The sequence below is a fragment of the Platichthys flesus genome, chromosome 12, assembly GCF_949316205.1.
Source record: "Platichthys flesus chromosome 12, fPlaFle2.1, whole genome shotgun sequence".
Taxonomy (NCBI): domain Eukaryota; kingdom Metazoa; phylum Chordata; class Actinopteri; order Pleuronectiformes; family Pleuronectidae; genus Platichthys; species Platichthys flesus.
Window position 1 is genome coordinate 4,566,116 of NC_084956.1, and position 27,222 is coordinate 4,593,337.

The following is a 27,222-nucleotide window of genomic DNA, read 5'->3' on the forward strand; positions in this document are numbered from 1 at the left end:
GTCCTGTCTTAAATAGGAACAGGGTCAAAATGTAGTGTAAAGATATTTCTCTGTTTTATTCTTCGACGTTTCATGTTCCTAAATTAAAGTGCACTTAATGAAATGAAAGCACTTTGGGGCAATTAAGATAAAACAATTTAACGAGGTGCGACAAGAAGTCTTTGTTTAAGTACAAGAGACACATGTTAATGCTACTGACAGTAAAAACATGGGACGTGATCACACGCGGTGCACTTTTAAACATGGTCGCACTTTGTGGTTTTCAGTGGTTTGGCTGCAGCACACACCTCAGTGACACACAGCAGGAACCAGGTGTGGACGTACTGTAGTTTCCTCTCAGGCTCTCTGTGTGTGTGTGTGTGTGTCTCTGGGCTCCGTCGGCTGTGTTTGCTTTGTCAGGGGCCAAAAGGAAAACATATTCAGGATGCTGTGGTCAGAGACCTCCACTCGATTCTCTTCCTCTATTAACTGTTGTCTTTTGTGTGTGTGTGTGTGTGTGTGTGTGTGTTGAGCCTCCTGAGCTGGAAGACATATTACGATGCTTAAGTCAAACGTTAAAGATAATCTATTACAAGTCAAAACCTGAAATTATACGGCTCCTATAAAGAGGCTTCCCCATGAAACTACATTTAAATACTTGATCTTTATTTCTATTTGGATCTATTTGGACCTCCAGCAGGGGCTTTTGAACACACAACCTCCTCGGTGGATGTGTATAGGACCCTGCTGACACTCTGCTATGATTTTACAAATTCAATCCCCAAAAATCTGAACAGAGAGCAGAAGTAAGACGAGACAAATTTGAGTCATAGCTCTAATGACAAGTCAACAGTGTGAGCACAGTATGAGTATGAGTCCACAGCCTGATATAACATAACTTTCTAGTTCTACACCCATGAAACAATATGAGATAACACAGCTACAGTGTGTAGTCACGCTATATATTTGGCATTGTGGTCAAAAAATATGGTAAAAAAGAGAGAGAGGGAGAAATAAGAGCTGCTTTAAAAACCTTAGGTGAACAGCAGGGTTTGATTTTAAGGAAGTTGTGATTTCCCTGTCTTGGGCCTCGTCCACAGAACCTCTGTGTTAATGTGATAAATCCACACATCGTCCTCCTCAACACACACATGCACACACACGCTGCAAAAAAAACAAAACAAGATGTTGCTTAATGCTTGAGAAATCTGCAGTGAGCAGTTTGGAAGGCAGCTGCCTATTTGCATTTCTCCTGCAGTATTTCATCCGTGGCACATTTCTTTACACGGAAGCTTACATCATGTGACCCTGGTACATATTATTCACATTCCCTCATTAAAATGTCGAGCACTTCCCATGATACACTGTGTCCCTTTGATTAGTGCTGCAGCAAAAAGACAGTTCCTCTTCTTTTTCTTCAAAAGGCCGCGGCTCTCATGCAGGGAGGGTTTTCCTCTGTGCGTGTGTGTGTCCATGCACGTACAGTGTGTGAGCCCGTCTCTATCAAAGCATCTCCATGAGCAGCACCGTGGAGTTGCAGCGCTTTGGCTCAGTGTTACATCAGCCGCACTGAAGCAGGAGATGCAGCTCAGAGCCGACGCTCGGCGCTGGACTCACCGAGGCAAATCGAGCCAGAAGCTCCAGAGTCAACTCGACTAGTCCAAGCTGAAGAGGAGACAAACCACAACCGAGCCACAGCGGAGGAAACACGGCCAACTCAACCAGACCGCTGTGAAGCAGGGCGGTGAAATGTAAGACACAAGCAGTTTAACTCAAGTGGCCCAAACGAAGCAGATACGCACAAGAGACCGTGAGAAGAATCACTGCAGACGTGAGTCAATGAGGACGAGACAAAACCTGTCGGAGTCAAAACCCGAATACAAAACATCCAGGAAACCAAAGCAGGCAACAATTTTAATATACAACCCCCAACTAAACCTGTAGGGAACAAGGAGGGAACTAAAACCAAACCATGTGATCTCACCTTCTTTTTGTTTTTACCTGACCAGCAGATGTAAATTAACATTCTTGCAAACTTTGCCACCAACATTTGGTGTCTTACACTAATGTTCATTAATCTGACCCTATCAAATGAGCCTTTTTATATTTCCAGGTCCTCAAGTCAGAGGATTACTTTGACATGCAGTACTTATTCTTATTTGTTTCTTGACCCGACCCCGAGTCACAAGTCGCAGCTGGAGCTGGAGCGCCCCCTCAAGTCAGAGTTTCAACTTGGAAGGTCAGTGCCCTGACTTCGAAATCCAAAATGGCCTCTCCGATACCACAAAGCTGTAGTTTTTACAGTTTATTAGTACTCATTAAATGTGTCCTACAAATAGTCTGTGGATGTTTTTACTATGTGTGAAATGCTGTTTTTGGTTTTGGGATAATTTGGAAACTAAAGTAATTGCTGTTAAATGTTTGTTATTAGAATAGTTAAATCTTTTTTTTTGATTTTGATCTCACCTATAAAAAAATAACATCTAAGGTTAAATCTAGAAAACGATTAATTTATATAACAAATTAAAGACGGCAAAGTAAGTATAGAAAGCAGAAACATGACAATAATTGCAATGGTCATTATAAACTGTTGCTGGTTTATTGAGAAACGGATGAAAAGGTGTCAAACCGACTTGACACTGACAGAACAACAATGAGAAGGCACAGGGTCATTGTTGCATTGTGTCTGAACACTTCTAACTTACTGTAAAAAGGCAACAAGCTGATTTATTGGAAATGATAAATTGTGTCTGACTGATGCACTTCCTGTGGCGGCTCTCATGCTCAACTTCACTTCCTGTTTACACATCCAACATCCAACAAACTCCCTGCTCCTCTTAATAGGAAATGCAGCGTGAGCCCTTCACACTGGCCTGAAGCCAGCAGCTGACTCTCAGAGAGATACTGAGGGATTTCATATCAGACACAAACTGGAGGGTTAAAGTTTGAATGCTGTTTTAAAGGGAGACACTTGTATAAACTCTAATTCCATGAACATGTTCATATATGAAACTCTGGATGAGCTGGTTTCCACATTTGTTTTATTTCTGTGACCTTCACATTTACACAAAGCTCTGACAGGAATATCGTGGGCTCTTATTGTGCCTGATGTTTTGTGTCTGAACCTTTTTCTACCTCCATGTGTTTTTTCAATGACAGAAGAAAGACGATATGTAGTGATGCTGAAAGGACAACACAGGATCCTGTGTCTTCCACAAAGAGGAACATGGGAGGAAACTTACTTTGCAAAAACAGGATTACAATGACACACGGATTCTGCTGTTGTGACAAATCACTGGACATCATGTTTGTCTGTGCAAACAGGGGTTCAGCTGCAGAGAAGCTGAAATTACACAGACAACGGTTGTGTTTTCTGTTTGTGGTCTTAATTAACTTAAATAATTGTTAATATGCAGACGATTGGTGACCCCTGTCCATTTGTCTGTTTGGAAGCAAGATTACACAAAAAACAATGGCACAGATTTCCAAGGAATCTGGTGGAAGGATGTCATAAAGTAAAATTATTTTCCACTTTCTTTAACATTGAGAAACATTCCCTTTCTCACTTCACGTTCTGTGCTGTTTCTTTGGTCTCAGTTAAAGCGACACAAGTGTGACAGAAGCCGTGTGAGTCCGTCCGGGCAAAAGGGCAAACGTGTGCACACTCAGTTTGGGAGGAAGTCAAGTCTGCTTACATTTGACAAAACACACAACTGTAGCCTATAAATGCTTAAAGCTTGTAATTGTAAATCTCATCCGACATTAGATGTGAAACTGAAGGTTTGAGCCATGTAGAGAACTCTGAGGCAGAGGTCTGGTGCTGTTGCCGTGCCCTCGGGGTAAATGACAGGTTTGTCTCACACAACATATAATTGCTGGTGTTTAATAGAGCAATCACGTCATTCAGTGACTCACAGTGAGATTCAGTTTTACTGTGTCTCGTGCTATTCCCCCAAACAACATAAGACGTTATCCCTGTTTGGTTAAAGACAAGTTTGATGACTTTTGTTGGACACTTTCCAAGAGATTGTCTTCAAAAACCTGTTTTCAAATCAAAGAAGAAAGTCAAGAGCTTCCTTTTTTCAAACGTGAAACTGGATGCAGCCCATGTTTTGCTTATAGTTGCCTGAGCCATTGAAGACAGTGCGTTTCTAGAAACATCACATTTGAATCTTACACAGGTTGAATACTTTAAGGGCAGAGTCCAACATTTTCAACTCAACAGTTTTCTATATTTGGCTACTTTCAGAAACTGAATTTTATATACATGTGCATATGTGTAAGTTGCACTGGGTGGACCTGCAGTATCTGTTGTAAAATCCTGGCTGCCGTTCTGATCACAGGACAGAGAAGTGATGTTATTTTAACTGGAACCAAGTTAAACTACTCAAGTCTAACTATGTATTTAAAGATTTAGGGGATTTTAATGTCGTTTAATCCTGAAGATTTCCCTCCATGCTGCATTGACAACTTTGGTAACAGATTACAAAGATTTATTTTTACACCACACATTAAATAAACAAATTTAGTCCATAATCTGAGCCAGGTGCTGGAATCGAAATCATGATGTTTCCAGGACCATGCAGAGCTTTGGCACTGAAAACCACAGCTGGGTGAACCTCTGCGGTGGAGAAGCTGTTTGGTTTGGACGTGTTCCAGTGATTCATGAGAGCAAACAAAGATCAGATCCAGCCGTGGTGCATGTCCCAGATTTTCTGAACCAGATTTTAAAATAGGATAACCTTTAATTAACCACAAGATATTTGATTTGAGCAGTGTTTATAGAAACGTTTTGGATCAGGTTATGGAAAGTGCCCGTGAAAAGTGCCGTGTCAGAGCAGCTTCTCTGGACGATAAATAAATGAATGTGGCGCTCTGGTTGAGCTGTAACACATAAAGCTCTCCTTTCACCACACTTCCTCTTCTGCTGTCATGTGTCTCGTCGCCTACCTCTGTGAAATCTCATCCGCTGTTTGACTCACCGTGAGACCGTGAAACAAGAACACAGACAAACACGTCTAATCTCTGTGAAGCCGCCGAGAGATCTTTTAAACTCCACTTAGGCAAACAAAAAGAAAATCAGGTGCTGTTGCAAAAACCCTGCCACAGGTTTCAGAATCAAAAGCTTTCACATCTTCAAAAACAGGAGAATCAAAGCTGCTCCACCACCTCGGGCAACGAGACGCTGAGAAAACACTTTTATTTTGCACTGAACTCGGGGGAGAAAGATGCGAGACACACCTGAATACAGTGAAAAGCTAAAAGATCAATGATAAGCTTTTCATTCAGTGTTTTTGTTTACATCAGATGCACAGTTGTGCTTTGAGGGTCTGTGTTGCGAAGCGTTGCGTCTTTCGATCGTCCCCTTTTTTGTGTTTTTGCATCGCGTTGTGTTCCTTCCAGCTGCATTGTGTTGCGCAATTTTGTGCTGTGCTTAAATTAAAAAGGCGTAAAAGTGAGCGTTGAATCTACTTAGGGAGAAATAACTGCAGAAGGAAATGTGACGATTTGTGGAGATGGATATTCTGCAGATTTATACACATCAAGTTCAGTTGGACAGAAGTTCTACAGTCCAGCCCATTTCTGAAAGTATGGGTGTGAGGGGATTTGAGCGATGTGGTTATTCACAAGGTGTGGGATGAAACCCCCACGCACAGCTGGGTCACTCATCCGCAGCAGTGAGTCCATGACGAAGAGAGGATATGACCCATGACCTATTAATGAATTCTTGTCTGTTGAGATCAAAAAGAAGAAACGTGTGATCGATATTGAGCCACTTTGTCCAGTGAGGGTTGACCGGTGTGGGTCAACAGTTAAACACAGGAGGCCACCGAGGAGGCTTCTGGTTTCTTTTGACCATCCAAGGTTGTTCTGTCATAGATGTGACACAGACCCACTGTGGTAAAGATTCATATGTTACAGACAATCAACATAATTAATCTGGTTTCTGCACAGAAAAAGTTAAAGTAAACATTTGCTCCTTGTTCCTGATCAATTGAGAAACTGTTAATATGATCCATTATTTCAAAGGGGTTAAACACTTTTTTTTATTCATCCTTTATTTTCCTGCTAATTTCTGCCTTATGTCATAAAAATCTGCTGTTTTTAAGCTTTTAATTACAAGGATATTTCCAGGAGAGCTCAGTAAATTCACTAAAAGTATGTGTAGTACCAGCCCACTTTATTTTAGTATTTAGGAAATGTAAAATCTGAAACTATGCATTAGTTAAGTGAACTTGTTTGTTAGTAATTGAAAGTATCCTGGAAAGAACCATGTAGTTTGTTGCTAAATACTAGAGAAACTTCATTTTTAATTAAATCAATCTGATCTTAACTTTTTGATTTCAAGACAAATTTTCTTCTATATGAATCTAAACTGCAGTGAATATCTATAAGCTCTTCATTTATCATTTGAAACTTTATTCTTAATTTATGTTGATAATGTTTTTACTTAGGTTGCATATTGGACACCGACTCACTTTTGTAAGATGAGGAAATGGTTGGATGTTTCTGATTCGTAATTAAACATTTTCCTCGTGCAGTCTAAGGTATTTTAGGTTGTTTACTACAGGGTCATATCTGTAGCTGGTTGGACGAGTCAGCAAAAATTGTTACACACAAACAGACTGGAAATATATTTCAAAATAAGATTTTTCAAAAGAAAAGCAAACGGGAAAAGTGTCTAAAATGAGGTGCCCTCTCAGAAACTGTACCTTGATTTCCCAGAAATGGAAACCAAGACGGTTCAAAAGAGGAAGTGGTGTTCATAGCGCAAGGGGACCTCGTTTGTAAGTGACTGTATCAGAATTCAGTTCATGACTCACCTGCTCTACCAAGAAAAACACTTTACAGCCCGTGTAGATGTGAGTGAAGCTTTTCTGATACATCTGTAGAAACACCACAGACGGGAATTGTGGTTTTTCATTGTCTATTAGGAAACACTTGTCATCATCAGCCACTGTAACGTCTCCCGTGCTGCAGCTGCTGAAGAATCTAACCACATATTTTATTCTTACTACAGAGAAAACTCGAAAACGTGTTTTAATCAGCTGAAGAGTCATCAGGGTGAATCAGGGTGAATCAGGGTGAACCCTGGAGACGAGCGTCATCATGTTCTAAATTTATCATGATCATCAAGGAAGTGCATGTTGTAGTAGTTGAGTAAGTTCAGTGTCAAGAGAAGCAAAGGGCCGGGCTGCAACCGAACCTGCGGCCGCTGCAGGAAGGCTCAAGCCTCTCCATAGGGGGTCGCCATTAATTCACAATCAAGCAAATCTATATTAAAAACCAGTCAGAAGATGTGTTCTTCGCTTGTGTGTGTGTCTCTGTGTGTTTTGTGTTTTAATGTGGACACAGAACCTTCTTTCAGTCCGGTGAACCACCTCTTCCTGTGTCATTGAGAACATGTGTCACTGTGCCAAATAAAAGCAACACACGTTAGTGTTCATGTGACAAGAGTCTGTGTCTCCGTCCTCAACTTTAAACTCATTTTTCTTTTTATTTCTTTCTCCTGAATCCATGAACTCGTGGCACAAAAATGAACGTCAGTCTTTCTTTACACCTCTTTGATTTCCTCTTCTGCCTGAATACGTGTTTCTCTGATTCTTTAAGAGTCCGTCATGTGACCGGCTCCTCAGCAGCAGCAGATCATTGGTGGTAATTACGCTTCTGAAACAAGTTGATTCATCTTTTTCTTTAAATTGGAAAGAAACCACTCACACGTATCACACTTTGTCCCCAACCTGAATTAGGTCCTCAGAAGTAACGTCCTGACTCCTTAAAACCACCCTTGGTCCCCATGAGGTCCCCTGGTCCTGACAAGGTCAGTGTTTTTTCTGGAAGAGGTGCTGAGGAAGCAACAAAAACAAGTACACACACACACAGTGAACACACTTGACCCCATCCTGACTCGTTTTAAATCTCCAGGTACTTTCCGTCGGGATCCGGCCTCACTTACTGGTGATCACGCCACACTCCAAGCCCCTCCTTCATTTCTATTTGGACCAATCTGTGAGGTTCTTTGTGTGAGTCTGAGGTTAATCTGGGATCATGCTGAGGCTGCAAGGTGGAGGATATGGTTCCTCCTCTGACTTTCAGGAAATACTTTTTTTTTTTCAAATAAAAAATGGATTCTTGTTTTGAGGCGGTTGGTTCATTTTAACTCCAATTTGAATTCCGTTAACTTTAGTATTTCCTGTTTTGTTCACGCTTATAGTTTCCTGCTCCACTTGAAAGTAGGAGGAAGCTAATGCCTGCTGCACTTGAGGATTTTGAAATCCTAACTGATTTTGAAATATTTTACTCATAAGTTGAAACCACACACCGGCCGTTTGATCAAACAATTTCTGAGAATTGGGAAACTGCAGAAACGTGCGCGAGGAAACTAATCAGCTGGTTTTGAATGTCTGGGCCATGTTTGGCACCGAAGAACAAAGTCTCAGAAAATAAACCTTCACACTGGTATCACATTTCACAAGTTTGTCCTCCTCCTCTACTGTCCTCCTGGCACAGGAGACAAATGTCTAATTTAAGCCATGTTTCAGTTCTAAACTCACGTATGTAACATCCTGTTGGTGACGCTTCAGTTCAGATCGGGCCTGAATCTAGAGAGCCTGAACCTGTAAGCACGTCGTTCCTCCAGTGCTGGTCCAAACTGGGATAATTCTGATTCCCATTAAGATCAAATGAATGAGCCGCCTGCTCAAAATAGCTTTTCCCACGTGTCTCACACTCACATGCGTCTTCCAAATATTTTCCACCGAGTCATCCTGGCTGGAATTTTACTTGGTTTCGTTTTCTGTAGCTGGTCGACGACTCTTTCTTCGAAGCAGAGGAGTTGACAGGATGTCTTTTGTCCACTGAGCTGATTAAACCCTGGAATCAGTTTGTAGTCAGAAGGAAGAAATACGCGAGTGGAGAGAGTCAAACAGTTTATTAACTGGAAACTCTGCTTGTAATCGTGCAGTAATTATCGACCTGACTGGGTTTACTGCTCTTAATGGTTTGGTTAATGGTCTACAAATCATTTACTGATGCTTTATAGATTTTACAAAGGTCATTAAGAAATTAAAAGTAAAAAACTAGGTGGAAAATGTATCACTAAATCTGCAGTTATAGGACATTAATGAAGGGTTGTCAGGAATTTATTTATATCTGAGGGCCCAACGGTTATTATGACTGATTTATAACTGATCTAAAAAGCAATAACAAGTAAATAAAGGTTTGATATGGAGAGGTTTTCGTGGCCAACAGTGTATTTTATGATATGTTATTTTGTTGTGAGTCTTGTTTTATGGTCTCTGACAGTGTAGCTACTTCTGATGCTCATTTAAATTACAAGGATAAACTGCTCCCGACTGAAACCAACAACAATCAACTGTGAGTAATTGCTTCCTCTCACTCCGGTCTGTATCTGTGCAACTCTTCCCAGAATATGTCTCTCATGCTCATACAGATGCACAGTGTGTGTGTGTGTGTGTGTGTGTGTGTGTGTGTGTGTGTGTGTGTGTGTGTGTGTGTGTGTGTGTGTGTGTGTGTGTTTGTATGTGTGTGATACTGTGTAATATGCACTTCCTTTGCTTTTGAGTTTCACTTTCTGGAGGCGTATTTTTTTCCCCCGACTTATCAGCAAACCCACCTCGATCAACAAGAATGTCTTTAATACAACTTTATTAATACTTATTGATACTTTAAAAGTTTGTTTTGATTAATTCACTCAACTAGAGGTTTTGTGGATGAAGTGCACTTTCTGAAGTTTGACTGATTCTTTATTTCTGATGTATTAAGATGAAGTGGAAACACAAACCTTCGTTTTTAACTTTCACTCTGGACCTGAAACTCACAACTTAAGAAACTTAACAAAATTTGAATGATCAATACACTTAATTGACCTAATAATGTCCTTCTCACTCCCTCCAGTGACATGTTATTGCTGCCATTTAAGTTTTACACCTCTTTACTATTGTTTTTATGCTCAGATTGAAAAAATATCAATTTAGTATTTCATGAGAGGTGTTGACACATTTTTTTTTTAAAATCATGTTAATGTGAAAGATGAGGCAGCCAGAGAAACTGGTGTCAATCAGATTTAATTTCTCTTGTGGCCTACTACTCTTTAGCATTGTATCCATAGCTAGCATGGTACGTTAGAATTAAAGCTAACCATATTGTGTGTCCCGAGCATGACACTGGGATTATTGTCGTCATCCTGATTGTTTTTTCCGTATTGCTTTAGTTCCACTTATTGCTGTAATGTTAGTTTTTTATTCCTTATCCTTATACGTTAGCCAGGCAATCAGGCTATTGCTCTGATTTAAAGCACAATTTGAAATCTTGTTTTAAAGATAGTTTGATCCTTAATGAGTCTAAATCCACATAAACCTGCAGTTTCGATAAGATGTTGTGTGAATAGAGTTTTGAATGCTTTGAAAGATTATGGTTCTGAGCTTAATATGACCAATTTCTTTGTTATACCATTATAATAGCTACAAAACTGGTTCCATATAGCTCACTTGCTATTGGCTGCTGTTCAATCCAATGAGGAGCTGTTGCTTGGTGACTCAGAACTCTTCCCACCAATGAGCTTCCTGTCTCTACTAACCCCACTGACTCATCTTTTAACACTATGGCTGCTTTCCGACAGGGACAAGAGTGTGTGTGTGTGTGTGTGTGTGTGTGTGTGTGTGTGTGTGTCTGTGTGTGTCTGTGTGTGTGTTACACTTCTGACACATGACAGACACAAAAATGAAAATTACAAAACATGACAAACAAAACACTTCCAGTGAATGAGGAAGAGGTAGAGGACACAGACACATGAGTTCAGAGAGTTTGATGACAGATGTCTGTGTGTTTTAAATAAAGTCACATGATCTCCGCAGCAGAGTTAATACATCACTTCCTGCCTCTGTCGGCCGCAGCCGGCTGCTCCACCTCTCGTCTGAATCACGCCGAGGATTTGTTGCTGGTGTGAACACATCTCTGCAGAAAAACCCTTTTGCCCGTGGGTCATGGCAGCTGATTGGTTGTGCTTGTCACTGTCCTATTAATGTGATTGGCTGAGCTTTTTTTGTACGGGTATATAATAACACTGCTCTGTGGCTGTCTGCTCTTGTGTCTCATCAGGGGAGCCAGACGGTTCCCATGTGCATATATGAGCTGTTCAAGACCAGGCTTGACACCGGTAGATAGAATCCCAAACTGTTAAATCCTGAATGATAAGGGTACAACAACACAAACTCAAAGCTCTTTCTTAGCGTTCCTCATTTATAAAATCACGTGTTGTGCTCATTTATTTATTTGGATATTTAAAATCTAAAAAAAGTAAGAAAACAGGACTGCAGGAACTTTTGAATGAACACACATTTAATAGACCTTACTTTTTTACATAATCCTCTTATACACATTCGTGGATGCAAAACGAGTATCGTGGGTCAAAGTTCACGGAAGTTGAACAACATGCTGAGAGTTTCCTTGTCACAGGAAGTTGTATTCACTTCCTCACCACGTGCTGATTGGAAGAGAGCAGGAGGAGAAGGTTTGACACATGTGTGTTTATGTGACAGGGGGGTACATTTGACATCAGGTAGTCATTAAGGTTTTTATTTGGAATAATTTTCCTTGACGTCACAAATAAAAGCCCAAACAACAACAACAACACATCCCAGCACTTCCCGATGATATCATGCACGACAACGTCAGCTCGAGTGTGAGTGTGCAGTTTCAGATTTCAACATGTCCGCCTATTGTCCCTATGGTCTGTCTAAACAAGAAAGACAGTGCACTCCCTCCTAACAGAAACCTCACCACCGAGTGTGTGTGTTTGTGTTTGTGTGTATGTGTGTGTGAGTGTGTTTGTGTGTCTTCTCTCCACAGCAACAAGCTTCTCCTTTTTAACCTAAGCTTACTCTTAACCCTTCACATGTGGCTTGACATGAGTTGCACAAGACTCGCTCTCACGCAGCAGGTTCAAATCTTTTTGCGACACTGGTTATTGTTTTTTTTTAATGTTTCCACTTATGTTGTTTTTATTTAACAAGTGGGTTTTTAAAGGGTAAGACAGGTCAAATGAGAACACAATTTAAATTTCACATTTAAATGATGAACTTTATTTACATAGAATTTCCTTACCATTGTTACAAAGTGCTCAACAACAAGATGAACACTAGTCACAAATGACTAAATCTGTCGTCTTGAAAGTGAATACTATTATATTTTATTCATGTTATATTGCAAAGATCCATTCTTTGGTTTCACACATTGGTCTTAAATGCCAATTTGCTAAAGACAATTTTTGATTTTAACCTTTTGGGGCATCATTTAATGTCGAAATTGGTCGACAACACTCTGCAACCAAAAATAGACGTGACATTTAACATCGCTGTCGCTGCACGTCATGCCCCACGCAACTGATGTAAATGTTAACTATTCAGCTACTTCCAAAATAGCCCAATGGGTAACATGCGTCTCTGTGTGTGTGCACTTGTCAGTGCACGAGTCGACTCACTTGGCACTGAATTGGTTAAACAAATGGTTTTTTTTACTACACGGTTCTTCATTTCAACAGGTAACTTGACATGACAACTAAATGTTATTATGAATAGTTTATTATCTTAAAACATCAATAATCTGTTCTCTTATTTTCCCTGGTAGAGGAACAATATAGGAAAATATATAAAACTAGCTGGTGAAACAGTTACATGTGGTTGTGACATTATTTTTTCTTTAAATGCAAAGAGGCCATGTGCGGTGTCAGTGGTTCACTAAGTGCACTCTGACTATTTTCTATTTCTTCCTCTTTGTGTAACACATGACCTCAAGAGGGAAAGTCTTCAGATATGGTGATTGGGTAGTTAACCAGGACTATGATGACTAAGGGCTTTTCTAGAAGTGTAAAAAAATATATATATCTCAAGATATTGTTAAAACATTATTACGCTTGTTGAAGGTGGAACAGTTGTACTGATAAGAGCAAAGAGCAAAGTGTGGTAAATCATGTTGTACATATATATATATATATAACAACAAACATTAGATAAACGTGGTCATAAAGATGGACGACACGTCTCCACTTCCCTCCACTGTACAAAATAGAGGCCTCTTGGAACAGGTACCACCATCTTGGAGTCTGCGCAGTGGAGAGTAGAGTCGTGCTGTTGAAGTCCCGCTGAAACACCTGCCTGACCAATCAACAGCCAGTCTCAGCTGTCAATCATGCCCTGTAGCACCATATATGGCATCGAATGACTAGTTGAAACCAGAAACATGAAACCCCGAAATGACAGAACCCATCTTTGAGAAATTGTATTTGTACTTTAACTTTAGTGTTTGGTCCATGGCTGTAAACATGGAGGAGGCCGGGTTTACCACTTCTTGTTGTGAAGCACTTTGTTACTCGTGTTGAAAAGTGCTTGAAAAATAAAGTTATCATTCTTAATATAGAAATCAAAACATGAATTTCAGCCTTTCCATCCGTTTTTACAACCGTTTGAACTTTTGACTGACACCAGTTAAGTGCGTCATCTCGTTGCACCCTCTTCCTGTGCAGATGGTTTTAAAGTGCGTCAGCTGGAGGATGAAATACCTCCAGCTGTTCCTCAGCAAACCAAGTCCACATTCATCAGCGGTTTCTCTTTTTCCTGTAAAAATTGTTTGAATTTAGCATCTCAGAATCAAATGTTGAACTAAGTACAAACTCATTCAATGGACAGGTTTGGTGAAAGTGCTCCTGCATCATCAGACTCACCACGGATCAAACTGCACCTCACTGCCTCTGGGAATATTTGTCTTATTTGGCAACGAGCTCATGGAGAGCTGCTAATTTCACTTATTAGCGTTGTGAGTCGTAAATAATGACGAGCAGGAGAGAAAATAACCTTTTGTGACAGAGTTGCAGAGTAAAAGAGGACACACCCCTGTTTTCCCCGTGAATACTTATGGAAAATCCCCAGACTCCCAGGCTGGTGTTGCAAGATGTTACAGATTAGATGCTTGTACGTATCCTTGACAGGTACCTGGATCAGTTGATTTCTCAGTAGTATGTTTTAAATACACAAAACTACTCTGGTAGAAATACTGAAATGAACCAATCAAATGCACAGAGGCAAGATGTCCCTCGTGGTATTTAGCGTGGCAGCAATGTGCAGACAGTTCCCCAGGCGTCTGCCGCCAATTCAAATAAGATGAACACGAGGGGATTTCAAAATATTGACAAATTACACAACAGCAACACGTGAGAAAGTAGTTCCACAAACGCAAATGAGCGAGAGCATGTGTCATTAAGTCACGTTTATTTATGAAGCACATCTTAAACAACCGGAGCTGAGCAGCGTGTCTCGATAAACACAAAGACAAGAATAACAAAATAAACAGTTTGCAGTTGAACTATGAAAAGATTGGAGTGAAATCTGCAAAGCTTTGGAACAGTCGATGAACCTTTGCCCGGCAGCAGGGTGAAGTGACCTGTCGGGCTTATCGCTGCAGGGAGCAGCTCACACGTGAGATTTCACAGAATTCCTCTTCGTCACAGTCGCTGTTGTTGAGCCCAGTGCTAGTTGTTAATTTTACCAGTACAGTCCCTGGTATCTTGTCTGGGCTGTAAACCAGCAGGCACAGCTGGCTTTAACCACAGTGCATGACTGCGAGTGTGTTTTATGGAAGCTTGAGCGTCACATTGTGTGTGTGGGTATGTGTGTATGTTTGTATGTGTGTATGTGTGTGTCTCAGCCCTGCAGATTTAAGTGTGTCTATGTGTGCATGTTAGTGTATCTCAGCCCTGCAGATTTAAGTGTGTGTGTGTTAGTGTATCTCAGCCCTGCAGCTTTAAGTGTGTCTGTGTGTGTGTGTACTTGTGAGAGTGTGTGGCAAGCGATTGCTTTTAGACATGTCAGGGCGTATTCTCAGTCAGTGCTGCTTAAAGGCCTGAGGCACTGAAATGATTGTGACACATACACACACACACACATACGTACACTGGTATCACTGAGTTTGTATCGTCTAGTGATGCATAAACACAAACTGATCAAATCCTTCAGAAAAAAAAAGAGCAAACTATCTGTTTAAGCACTAAATGGCTGAGATCTGCATTACAAATCATCAAATAGTCCTTTTGTCTTGCAGGATCCAATCAAAGAGAACTCGAGTAATTCTAAAATGTGACATCATTACAGAGGTAAATGTTTAACTTAACATTTTGTGAAACAACAACACTGCACCCGGGACACCAGAGGTAAATCCCAGGTGACCTGTCACACTCACAGACGTGCAGGTGCCAGAGTACAGGTGAAGCACATCTTGATTAATATCGGTTTACGGCCTCTTTATCGTCTGACGTGTGCAGCGACAACACTCTGCTGACTCACCGCTGCGAGGGAGTTGTGTTACAGTAGCCTCACCTGGGGGGATCTACCTGTGCTGCACCTGAACTCCAGACGAAAAACAACTGAAATGTCTTTAGAGAAATTCTCAGACAAATGGAGACTGGAGAAAAAAAACAGATTGTCTATTTGCCATGCCTTAAAATATCTCACCGGCGCACGTGTTGTGTTATTTAAAGTTGGAACATTTAAAAAGTCGGAAAATATTCAAAGTGGTTTGAGATCGAAGACAAGATAGATGATCCCGCAGCGGGAGGTTCTCTGCTCAGACGTGTTCACAACAGCAACAAATTATCTTCAGGATTCAGGTGAGAGGTGGAGCAGGCGGAGGCCGGAGGGAACTTCATCCGCGGAGATCGTGGGTTTTTGTTTACAGCTCATCGACACCGACACCGGCTCCTATCACCACAAACTCTCTTCACGTCTTCGTCTAGATCTGAACGTCACCTTCAGTATCCAGCATATCAGTGGTCAACATTTCTATGATGGAGCTCGAGGCTTTGAAAAGTAATCAATTCTAAAAAGAGACAGGGGAGAGAAGCAGGGATCGGGGTGATGTGATGTCGGGGGTTAAAACCAGGAAGGAGCAGGTTGCAGATGCGTCCTACATATCCACGTATTTTCTCTTGATTAATATTAAATATTTGAGTCTCAAGAGAGAAGTTAAACAAAACTTTCTCCACGTTCTCCACAGACACGTGAAGTGTAGCTTCATCGTGCTCCTTCAAACACAAAAACAACAGACAACTTCCTCAGTGTGTGACGTTTTATTGGTGGAATGTAATTTCTCACAGTCAGGATTCACTTCTGCTAAACTTTACTGAACAAAATAAAAAATTTAGAAGTTTTAAATATCTCTTTCCTTCTGTCCTCTCTCACACACACTCTTTCCTGTCCGAGGTTTTGTCCCCATCTTCCTATTTCACACGCTCTCTTTCAAGCCCAGACATACACACACGCTTCCTTCAGGCTTTTGACAAGTTGCTATGATCATAAAACGGATTTAAGGAGAAACACTCAAAAGTTTTTATATGAAAGGTCTCAAACTAAATAATTCTTGGGGTTTTCTGCAAACTTATTCTCTCCTACAGGGGGCGATTGAGCACCTGCACAGTTCCCCTAAGTTACATGTCTCTCACAAAGACTGTAAATAAAGATGCCCGACCAATTAGGAGTCAGTCTCAGCTGTCAATCAAGACGTTTCACCCTCGCTTATAGCATCAAATAACGAATTAAAAAGTGATGAGAAACAATCTTTGAGAAAAATGTACTTAATGTTTGACCGTGTCCAATCTGCTAACATGGAGGAGGTGAGACTCATGACCTATTAAGCAGCCAACCAGCAGGGATCAAGACGCTTTGGCTTCACTTCAGGGGAGACGTCATGTCGTCCATTTTTATTTACAGTCAGTCTCAGGCCACGTTCACATTAATGCAGATCAAGTCAGAGAATAGTGTGTATACGTGTGTGTGTGTGTGTGTGTGTGTGTATGTGTGTCTCAGACAGATCAGCTCATCCTAACATGTGTCATCACAGGTCAGTTCTTTCTCTCGGTTAAAAGCAGTATACAGTTTATTTTAATTTAGTTTCCCTCCGGTTTAAAACATTTTTGTTAATTTTTGTCTTTTTTTGTGAATGAACATAATTCAGTTCATCTGGGGAATAACAGGAAAATCTCTCGAGGGGAAAATGTGTAAGTAATATCAGGAATGACGCTTGTTTACACTGGTGACCACATTTTGAAATGAGACAATATTGTGTTACTGTGTGACAACAGCCTGAGGGTTATGAAACCTGTAAACAGACCTATGCGTGATTCAGACCCTGAGCGTTCCTCAGCAGGAACAAACATAGGTTATGAAACTATGAATTTTGAAGCTATGAGGCTGTTCAAATATAATCAATGAAGTTATTTCTATTTTGTACTCTTAAATAATATTGTATGAACCTTTCCCTCTGAGGGATCCTATTGTGAAAATCACATTTTCCTCACGTTACTTTAATATTTACTTTAACAAGCTTAATGGAGATGATTAAGATTTAATGATTTTCTGTTTTCTTCTTTCAATCAGTCCCACACACTTGATCCACTTGAGACAGAAAATATAATATATATTTATATACTGTATATATATATTAAAAAATAATGGTATGCAAAGGTATGAAAACGTTTATTTTACAGAATAAGCATTGAGGAAAAGTTGTAAAATATTGAATATGTTATTTCAAGTTCTATATATTTGGTTCTATTTGTGATTTTTGATTTATAAATAAGTTTATGATTAATCTGTAAATTTAAATTCAACATTTAACGTTTTAGATGTATACATATTAGCCCATAAATCGGTAGTGGACATTTTTAACTCTCTAAAATCATTATTGGCATTGGCCGGCAAAAGTCAACATAAGTCTGTCTGTAAAAGTGTTGGAAAAAACAAAGAAACTAAGGACGTTAACTTGGAGTTTTTGAAACTTAACATTTTGTCCTTTAATAGTTAATTAACTGAGAAAATGTAAATAACATGAATCACATCCTTAAATTACATTGATGCACCGACTGTACACAATGACCTGGTTTCTATACACTGAATATACTGACTTGTTATTTAATTTATTAAATGCATTATTAAAATAAAGGGAAGATGCATTAGCTACTACACACACACACACACACACACACACATGTTTAATGGACATGTGAATAAAATCTGTCTTTTCTATTGTTTGGAAAAAAGATTCTGCACAAATTGTACGACTGTTATTAACTTGACAGATCAATGGATCATCTGTGAGCACCAGTGTTTACAATCAGAACTTTCCAGATCCGCTTGCTTCCCTGTGATGAGCGACTCACACCTCAGTGTCTGTTGGTTTAATGTTTGTTCTTGAGATTAAATTCTTTGTTTAAGAAACTGTTCTAATTCCAAACACCTTGTATATTTTTGTAGCAAAAAGTCAGCTTCAAGCCTGATTTATTTATAAAGTGTTTAGCTTCCAGGAACACGAGTGACATGACAATAAAAAAATATTTATTTCACTATGTATACATAAAAAAATACATATTACACTTAACTTAACTTACCTACATGTAAAGTCCATCACCCTTAGTTCCTCTTTCACTCTAAGTCCCTTAATGATTCAACATTTGAAGATAAAGCCTCACAGCAACTGGTTTTATGATAAATAACTAATGTTAAACCCACTCGCCTTCAGAGTCTACGCTATCTTTGACTTGTGTGTTACTTCCTGTGGTCACCAGCATTCAGGATGTACCTCACTGGGCGTGGAGCACTTGGAAAATCCTGCAGGTGTTTAATGGTCATCTGGTGCAGAGAAACAACACAATCCTTCCTCACGGCCCCCTCAGACCTCATGAATGGATTCTTCCCTTCAACATTTCAACAAATTCTTCACAAAATCCACAGCAAATTTGTGTGTGTTTTTTTTAAAGCAGCATCTGCAAACCTCGCCTCACAACCCCAGCAGCTCTTCTGCCTCCGGCTGCGGTCTGCGCCCACCAGTCAACCCATCTCATGATGTCATTCCCCCAAACCGCCTCAGCAGCACATCATCTGGAACACAGCGAGAGAAGGAACATTGTTAGGATGCAGGAGGAGAAGAAAGAAAAACGCACATGGAACAGAAGTTAATAAGCGATGAGAACAGGAGGTGCACGTTGCATTAAGTGGTGCTCAGGTATCACAGGAAACCGTTACAGTAGAATGAGTGACTTAAAGAGTCTGGGACAGAAAACAGTGAATCATAAACTGTGCAGCTCTTATTGCTCTTAAATAAAATGTTATTGCAGATCTGCAGAGGTGGAAACACCAGTTCCTAAAAAGAAAGCAAACAAAAAGGATCAAAATAATAGTTATCACGTCTCCTCAGATTGTCCAGTATAATTCCAGAATATAATATACCATAACAAAACATCTTAAAGTCCCAGTCCCCCCTCACCATTATGAATATATCTGCAATCCAACTCTCAGAGGTCAGTTTTAATGAAGGTCCTAATAATTAGGGTCACTTTGATTTGACCACACGTCTGTCCAGTCTAAACAGATCAAAGCACTGTTTGTTTTTCTTACTGGAAACCTTTACTGGAAAGAAAAGTTCATTTGAGTTTTGGCTCAACCACAGACAACAGGACCTCTTCCCTCGAGCTTTCTGCATCACCCGGAGAGATGAAAGATGTTGGCAGGCGTGTACAGTTGAGGTTTTTAACAGATGAATCTCTGGAAAAAAAACGGCAAGCTCCCTTTTTACAGAAATCTGCTCTTATTCATTGTGGTGTTTATTGTGTATTTATGAATACTCCCTTAAGTCAACTGTGTGAGTGTGTTCTCATTTCTCAAAAGATAAAGAAAGGAGGAAATAATATGTAAATGCTCAGACAGCATTTCCATCTCGTAAAGTATTTCTTGTCACTTACTCACTATTACAAATCGTTATTTCTCAATACCCCAGATTTCATAGAGTCAAGATTATATTTCTACACACACATTTATCCTGTAGCCACTAGGCTGTGACTCAGTCTAGAGCAGATAGATAACCTGCACCTGATCCTTCCAATCCACTCCAGATGAGTTGTGTTTGTGTAATCTAGAAACAAACGCAGATAAAAACACAAACTCCTTGGGTAGCGCTATCTCATGTAAACACACACACACACACACACAAAAACACACACACACACACACACACACACACACACACCTATTTACTAATCGACAGGCTTCCCTCCAGAGGATGAACGTCTTCAGCCAAGTTAAAGTGCCATCGTCGGACACTGTGATTAAAGACCTTGTCAGAAGTGTAAAAAAGATAAATTACAATCTTCCATTTATAATCCCCCCCCCTCCCCCCTCTCCTTCGCTCTCTCCCTCTCTCTCTCCCTCTCTCTCTCCCTCCTCACACTATTACACCCACCACAGGCGAGATGCTCTGAGTCTCCAACACGTTTAATCTTTCTGTCGAGAGCCGAGGAGATGAATTAGTCCTTTGCCCTTTTTATGTGAAGCAGCGATTTGTTCCCGACTCGAGACGTCGACGTGAAAACACGTTTTCATTTCCACTCTTTGGCTTTTTGGAAAGTTCTTTCTATTCCAGGTCAAGTGTGAGATATATTTCTGTCAACAACAATGCGGTTTGGACAAAGTCACATTTTCAGGATGTGAGATCAATTCTGAAATCTCAGGTCTACGCTCGTTCAGGAGTAAACAACTGCGTCACTGTCACTCGAGGCAATAAAGGGATTAAACGGACGTCACTTCACTGCAGAGATGTTTTTCCTCTCGCATGACGATGATGAACAACTGCACCCAGTCTGATAGATGCTCCCTCTTCCTGCCTGATTAAGTGGATCTGCATTTAGGGCTGTGGCCAGTTTAACCTCTGTGGGGTGGTGGGGGGGGGGATTTATTGGAAACAGTGACAGGATGTTTTAAAAAAAGCTTCTAACTGATTATGTTTAACGGAAACTTGTCCTCTCTCACTAAACCTGCCTTCATGCAGAGGTTTGAAAATAATAATAAAACACTTGTTTATTTCCATTTATGCACTATGACATCAGGGCACCCTTTTACAGTTTAAGATTTAATTGTGACGGAAAATTACAATTTAAAAAATACTTTAATTGACAACACAAATCATATTAAAGTTAGTATTTCTAGAAAAAAAATTAAATTTTTTGTGTCATTTAATGAAGTCGTTTTTTAAGTAGGTCAAACAATCGGATGTTTTCAATGCGTAGGAAAGTGAATCAACGTTCAAATCTAAATATTGAGTGCAGACTAATAAAATCAAATTTCTGAAAGGTGGATCATATCAATATATATAAACCCTTAAGTAGAGAGAGAGAGATGATGTGCTTTTCATTATTTGTAATTATATTCCAAGATTATCACCACATCATTTCTCTTGAAATCCTACTGGATTAAGAGTGTATTATTTATTATGATTGCATCAGAACAACATGAGGGATCAGTTTAAGATGAGGATCAGTTTTTACTGTGCAGCTCAATATTTACTGAAACGACGGGTTATCGACGAGGTGTGAAGCTCACAGAGAACTTGCCTCAGCCTCTGGAGACACCATTTGTGGAGAGAGCAGCTGAAACACCCAACGCACTCCACTCTCATTACTTTCAGTCCGTAAGTGGGAATACAAATGTCCCCCGTGGTCAAAGATCAGCAGAGTTTCTCCGCTCGGTTCATTACGGCTGAGAGGAGATTTGACGGATGAGCCGATGCTCTGTTTGTCGTCTCCTCTGATGGAGTGAAAACCTGCATCAGCAGCTCTCAGGAAGTCAAACAGCAGCTGTATGAATCGGCTGCAGGTCGGAGGTCAAGGTGAGGGACGTGTGCAGCGGATTCATCATTTCGTCTCTTTATCAATAGATGATTCATCTGAGCTGCGGTTTATAAACTCCTCTGCCGATGTGTTAGTCACACCGGAGGAAATGCACCTGGACGTTGGTCGCAAATAAACTGAATTAGGCAGATCTACTTAACTGCTGCAGAAAATCCAGTCTTTAAAAATGTTGTAATGTTCTTTTTTTGTAGATTGTGATCATATTGAATGATGTTGAGACGCAGCACAACACAACAAAGTCTAAAATAACCATATGGTTGAATAAGGTTTAAAAACATGAGCAATATAAACTTAACGGATAATTGCAAAACTCTATTAAACTGCACTGTTTTATTTAGGTGTACCTAATAAACTGGAGCGAATGCTTATCTTTTATTTCTTTAAATATGCCGACGTCAATAAAATAACCTTATTAAACCAACGCGTATATTACTAATGTGCTGATGACACAACACCTGATTATAACAACAATGATGACAAACCAATGCACTACTGTTGCTTGTTTCTTCTTATCAATATCTGCTAAATAGGACATTGCTTTATTATTTATTAATTGTTCAACACTAAAGACAATAAACAAAGCTGAGCCATACACTGCTCATGAACAACGTCTGTGTCGTTTGTTTCATTTCATCACGACTCGTATATTTTCATCTATTTTAATAATTCTAACATAGTCATACTTTTACATACATAACGTTTAACATCATAGTCATAATGTGAGTTTTTTTTAGTGACGTCTACTTTGACTTCCCCTCTAAATGGCCACAGTTAGTGTGGAAAAAAACACGAATCCCTCCAGAGTCGTAGTGAATGATTAATCGTTTTCATTTCACAGGAACTAGGAGCTGCGCTGCTGACTGGAGGGATGTGGAGATAAGATGCCTGAGAACAGACGAGAGGGAGGTGAGACATTTACCACAAATTGGTTGTGGTCCCACACACAGCTTTCAAAACAAGTCCAGGAATAAAACTTCTTCTGCTCCAGGACTTTCTGAGTGGAAAATGAACATCTGCTGCTTTTGTTCTGGGACGTTTTGTAGGCTGACCACAGCCTGTGGTCAGCCAGAGACTCGAGCCAAGTAGAACCCACAGCTGAAATATTTGTATATCCTCTCTTTACGATCAGATAGAGATGGACACTGACACTGAGACTGAGGGAGCAATTATCACTACATTATATTTATTAGACACTAACTGGTGTCAAGGCAGATTTCACAAAATGTTTTTTACAGATTTAAGACCTTGACAGGGCAAGTGAATTATTTACCCTGAGGTTTAATATTTTCTGATAAAACAGACACAACCAGAGAAAGACAACTTGAACAAGCTGCTGTCGGAGAAATTACATTAGTGGAATTACAGGGAAATCAGATTTAGAGCTGAAAATGAACAGAGAATAAAAAAAGGCAAATAAAAGCCACATTTACTGCACTTGAGCGGCTTCCTATGTTTGCAGTGTTTAAAAAGCTTTCATTCCAAATATCAACCTGTAAATCCGTCTCTCATCGTCTCTCATTATCTGGCCTGAGGGACCACCCTGGAGAGGTCGGGGATTATGTGAGATAAACATAAACACGGCACTGATCGGACGGCCGAGGCGTCCAGTAGTTAACAATGTGCAAACACCTACCAGATGGTCTCGGTGGTTTCCCCTCCGCCTCGACGTGGTGGAAACCTGCTTGTCAGATCTGCAGAAGAAAGAAATACAAGTCTTAATCTTTGGCCTCATGACAAATAACAACAATAGAAAATAAAGGCAAAGGATAATTCCCAAAAAAGGCTAAAATGTAATTCATTAAGTCGGGAGTCTCAGTGCTTATAGTTTTTCTATTTTAAGGATTATTTTAATATCCTTCCCTTCATTTATCTGTGCTGTTTTCAGGAAATCAAGAAAACTGGCTCCGGATATTATTATTATTATTATTATTATTATAATAAGCGTCAGGGTAGACCGGCAGGAGACAGGACTTGACATTTAGCTGCAGAAAGGTGCAGTCGTTTTGTTTACAGCACATTGACCGCAGAGCCGGCTCTTATTCCCAAAAGCTCCCAGATCCGAGATAAAATCAGATAATCCTGCATTAGTCCCATAACAGAGACACATGCTTTGTTACACAGGAAAGCCAAAGATATCTCATTGTCTCTGTCAAGTTGTCGTCTTCGTCTTCTAGGTGTACGGCTCCTAATGAATCATCCGGACATATTTGTATTTTCTCTGGACATTTTCTCGTTGTGCTGTCACTTGGGATTAAGTATCTGACTCAAGACGTTTGCATTCTCACATTCAGCCCCTCTGGAGAATGTGCAGAGTTCCGTGCACGTCTAAAAATAGCTTTGGTGTCATGGGTGTAAGTCAGTTTGATGATTAGATGATTTCACTATAAAAGCACCACTGATCTGATTCATGAGGTCAACACAAACTGAAGCGTGAACACACAAAGTCTGTGTTCAGAAGTGTTTTTGTACCTAATTCATGAGATCCATGAATAAGTTTGAATGTGATACTAAATACTTACACCCTCATTCACTCACTTATTATGGTAATGTTCGATGGAGCTCTGTGTTGTTCTTTTCTTAGAGTTACTACATGATTTGAATCGCAACCTTTAAAATGAGGATGTGGACTCGACCCTGTGCAGTGAGGAGATCTGCAGCTTCTGAGAAAAACAATCAAGTTCAAATTCTTGCCTAATTTCCCTCTGATATTTTGATGAGCCTTTTCTGATGCGTGCACTCTGACTCTCGGTATGAATGGTGTAAAAGCCTGTGCGGCGGTCGGAGGAACACTCAGTGCACCTCTGTTGAGAAATATCTGTTTCCATGCTGAAACACCGAGATTTTAAAACAGAAAAACCAAAATAACAATTCCAGAGAAATTCTCTTTCTCTGCCGAAGCCCCTGTGTCGTAAGTCGATCATCTCACATGTGGTTACCACTGAAAGACGCCTGATGACTACACCTCGTTTCATATTTAAATTAAGCGCACAAGCCAAATCTCTAATATAGAGACGCACAATTTATAGTAATTGTAATTGTGTGGGATATAATTTCAATTTCAGGAAATTTAGCAAATAGAAAAATCATTCAGAATCCAAAGAAATAAATCTGGATTAAATCTGGATGGTAGAACTCTAAGTTTAAACAAGGTCACTCACAGGACTTGAATATTCTCTGGGATCAAACCCAGCCTCACACAAGTCAAACTAGATGAACCCTGTGATCTTTCTACATGTTTTGTTTTGTGTCTCATGATCTCTCTATGTCACAGTTCACCGCTGTGTGTGTGTGAGAATTTGTTTGACACATGAGACAATGTCTGAAAAACCGTCCCACACAGCAGACAGATGCAAAGCGGCCTATGTGTGGGCGGCGTTTTGACTAAACCTGGAGTCTGTACATGTGTGTTAGTGTGTGTGTGTTAGTGTGTGTGTGTTTACATCAGACACAAGATGAAAAGAGGATCTAGCGGGGGTGATCAAATGTTAATCAGGCTTAGTCTCTTCTCTTTTAATTACAACAGGATTTTAACCTGGGTTCGTCCCTGACACATACAACATCCTTTCCGACAAAGTTTTGTGTAAATTTGTTCAGTTGTTTTTGTGTCATCTTGTTGACAATCAAACACACAAAATGGACCGGGTGTGAAAACACAACCTCTGTGGCTGAGATACGATTCTTTTTTAATCTAGAGATCTATAAGAGAAACTGTTATAAAAAAGATGTAACTTGAGCCTGGAGACAATTAAATGACACAACTTTTTACAGCCACCCCCCTGGGTAAACAGAGAGAGAGAGGGAGAGAGAGAGATAGAGAGAGAGAGAGAGAGAGAGAGAGAGGGATGAGGTTCTGAACGATGCAGTGGAGATCAAGTGGAAAATGATCAGAACATCCTAGTTACTCCTGTTTTTTAACATGTTGTGAAAGACACAGGAAAGTTTGGAGGATGTAGACGATAGGAAGCAGCAAGGCTCCGACTTAGTCACTCCCCCCCCCCCAGGTTTGATTACAAGGATATGATGTGAGTGATGAGTAAATATGTATAACTTAAACTAACAGAGCATCAGTGGCTCCCACACACTTCATCCTGTGAGGCTGAGACGTCGCTCCAGAGAAGAAAACCTCCTTTTCGAGGGCTCCAGTAAAAATAGCCCTGTTGGCTTGTAAACAACGCGGCTTCAAAAAAGGAAGTGAGAGGTTTAATATCAGTGAGGAGCTGAGGCCGCGGAGAACAGGGAGAATCCAACACCTTCTCCATTCTCTGTGAAAAGTGCACATGTGGCCGAGGCTGTGCTGCACGTTCACGGCCGACAGCAGCAAACGCATCGTCACAGAAACAGAACTTTGGGGTCAAAGAGAAAAAATAAAGTTCTTCAAATTGAACAACAAAACATAAATGAAGGTATTTTCCTGATGTCGGTCTTGTGTCAACCCAAACCTGTAGAGCGCTGTAGGTGCTCATTAGATTAAACAGGTTGTTAAGGTGAAGCTCTGTCGTCGGAGGCTCCTCTGTCGTCGCTCTACAATTTAAATTTCAAACACACGTAGCCTCCGCATTGTTCCGAGGGACAATGAATATGTTGATACAAGTCTTAACACAATAAATCATTTTGAAATGTAAAATTCTATTAAAAAAAACTGCGGCTGTTTCTGTTCATCTGGAGTTTGACTCTCCAGAGATGTTTAAATATATTATAATACAACACAGCTGCTATATGACACATTTAAATAGCTTTTAAATTTAGTCCACAAAAAAACTGAGCCAAGTAAATTCATGATTTTTATTTATTGAAAAGTCCTGTCCATGTTCTTGGTATTTATTATATTGAGAATAATAAAGTGAAAGTAAAAATCATCTGAAAATGATTCTTAAGATGGGATAAAGGAAGAAAAAGTGAAAATGAACCGAATCAACAGACAAAATCAGACTTAAAAAATATTAAATTTATATCATCATCCAGATTCTGGTCATCACAGAAAAGTGATAGAATCTTAACTTAGATCAACATTCACACATTCAACTGTCACTTTTTATAAAAATAGATAAAGATGTATAAAATAAAAGTGACAGATAATAAATTGCAATCTTCTGCTAAAACTGGTAAATTATTCAGAAGAACCTGATACTGAGATAATACACTGTATTCGGTCAGATACACTTTTCTAAGGTCAACGATGAGAAATGTTTGTGTTACTTTGATGGGTTTCGTCACCTGGTTTTAAAATGTGATGACTACAACAACACAAATAAAGGCTATTTAAAAGATGTGTATGCACGTGCACATTTGTTCCAAACAGGCTTTAACATGTTCTCTTACACCCATTAAAAATAAATCTGATACCACGCTCCCACAGCCGAGACTGAAACAAACCACCCGCACACGTGAAACCTGTGACAAGCAGAACAACAGGCTGCTGTAATTAATATCACTTCAGTCACATGAATACCTGACAAGTAACTCAACCCCCCCCCCCCCCCCCTGCAGGACTGAGATGC

The 27,222-nt window shown here is 40.0% G+C and overlaps 1 long non-coding RNA gene across 1 annotated transcript in view; it reads right to left on the reverse strand.

The window, feature by feature from the left end:
- Window positions 1-16,102: 16,102 nt before the first annotated feature.
- LOC133966089 (uncharacterized) overlaps window positions 16,103-27,222 on the reverse strand; it is a 50,986-nt gene continuing 39,866 nt past the window's right edge. The window contains exons 3-4 of the long non-coding RNA XR_009923917.1: window positions 23,358-23,415; window positions 16,103-18,923 (exon numbers count right to left, since the gene is read on the reverse strand). This is a non-coding gene — a long non-coding RNA (uncharacterized LOC133966089). The remainder of the gene's footprint in view (window positions 18,924-23,357; window positions 23,416-27,222) is intronic.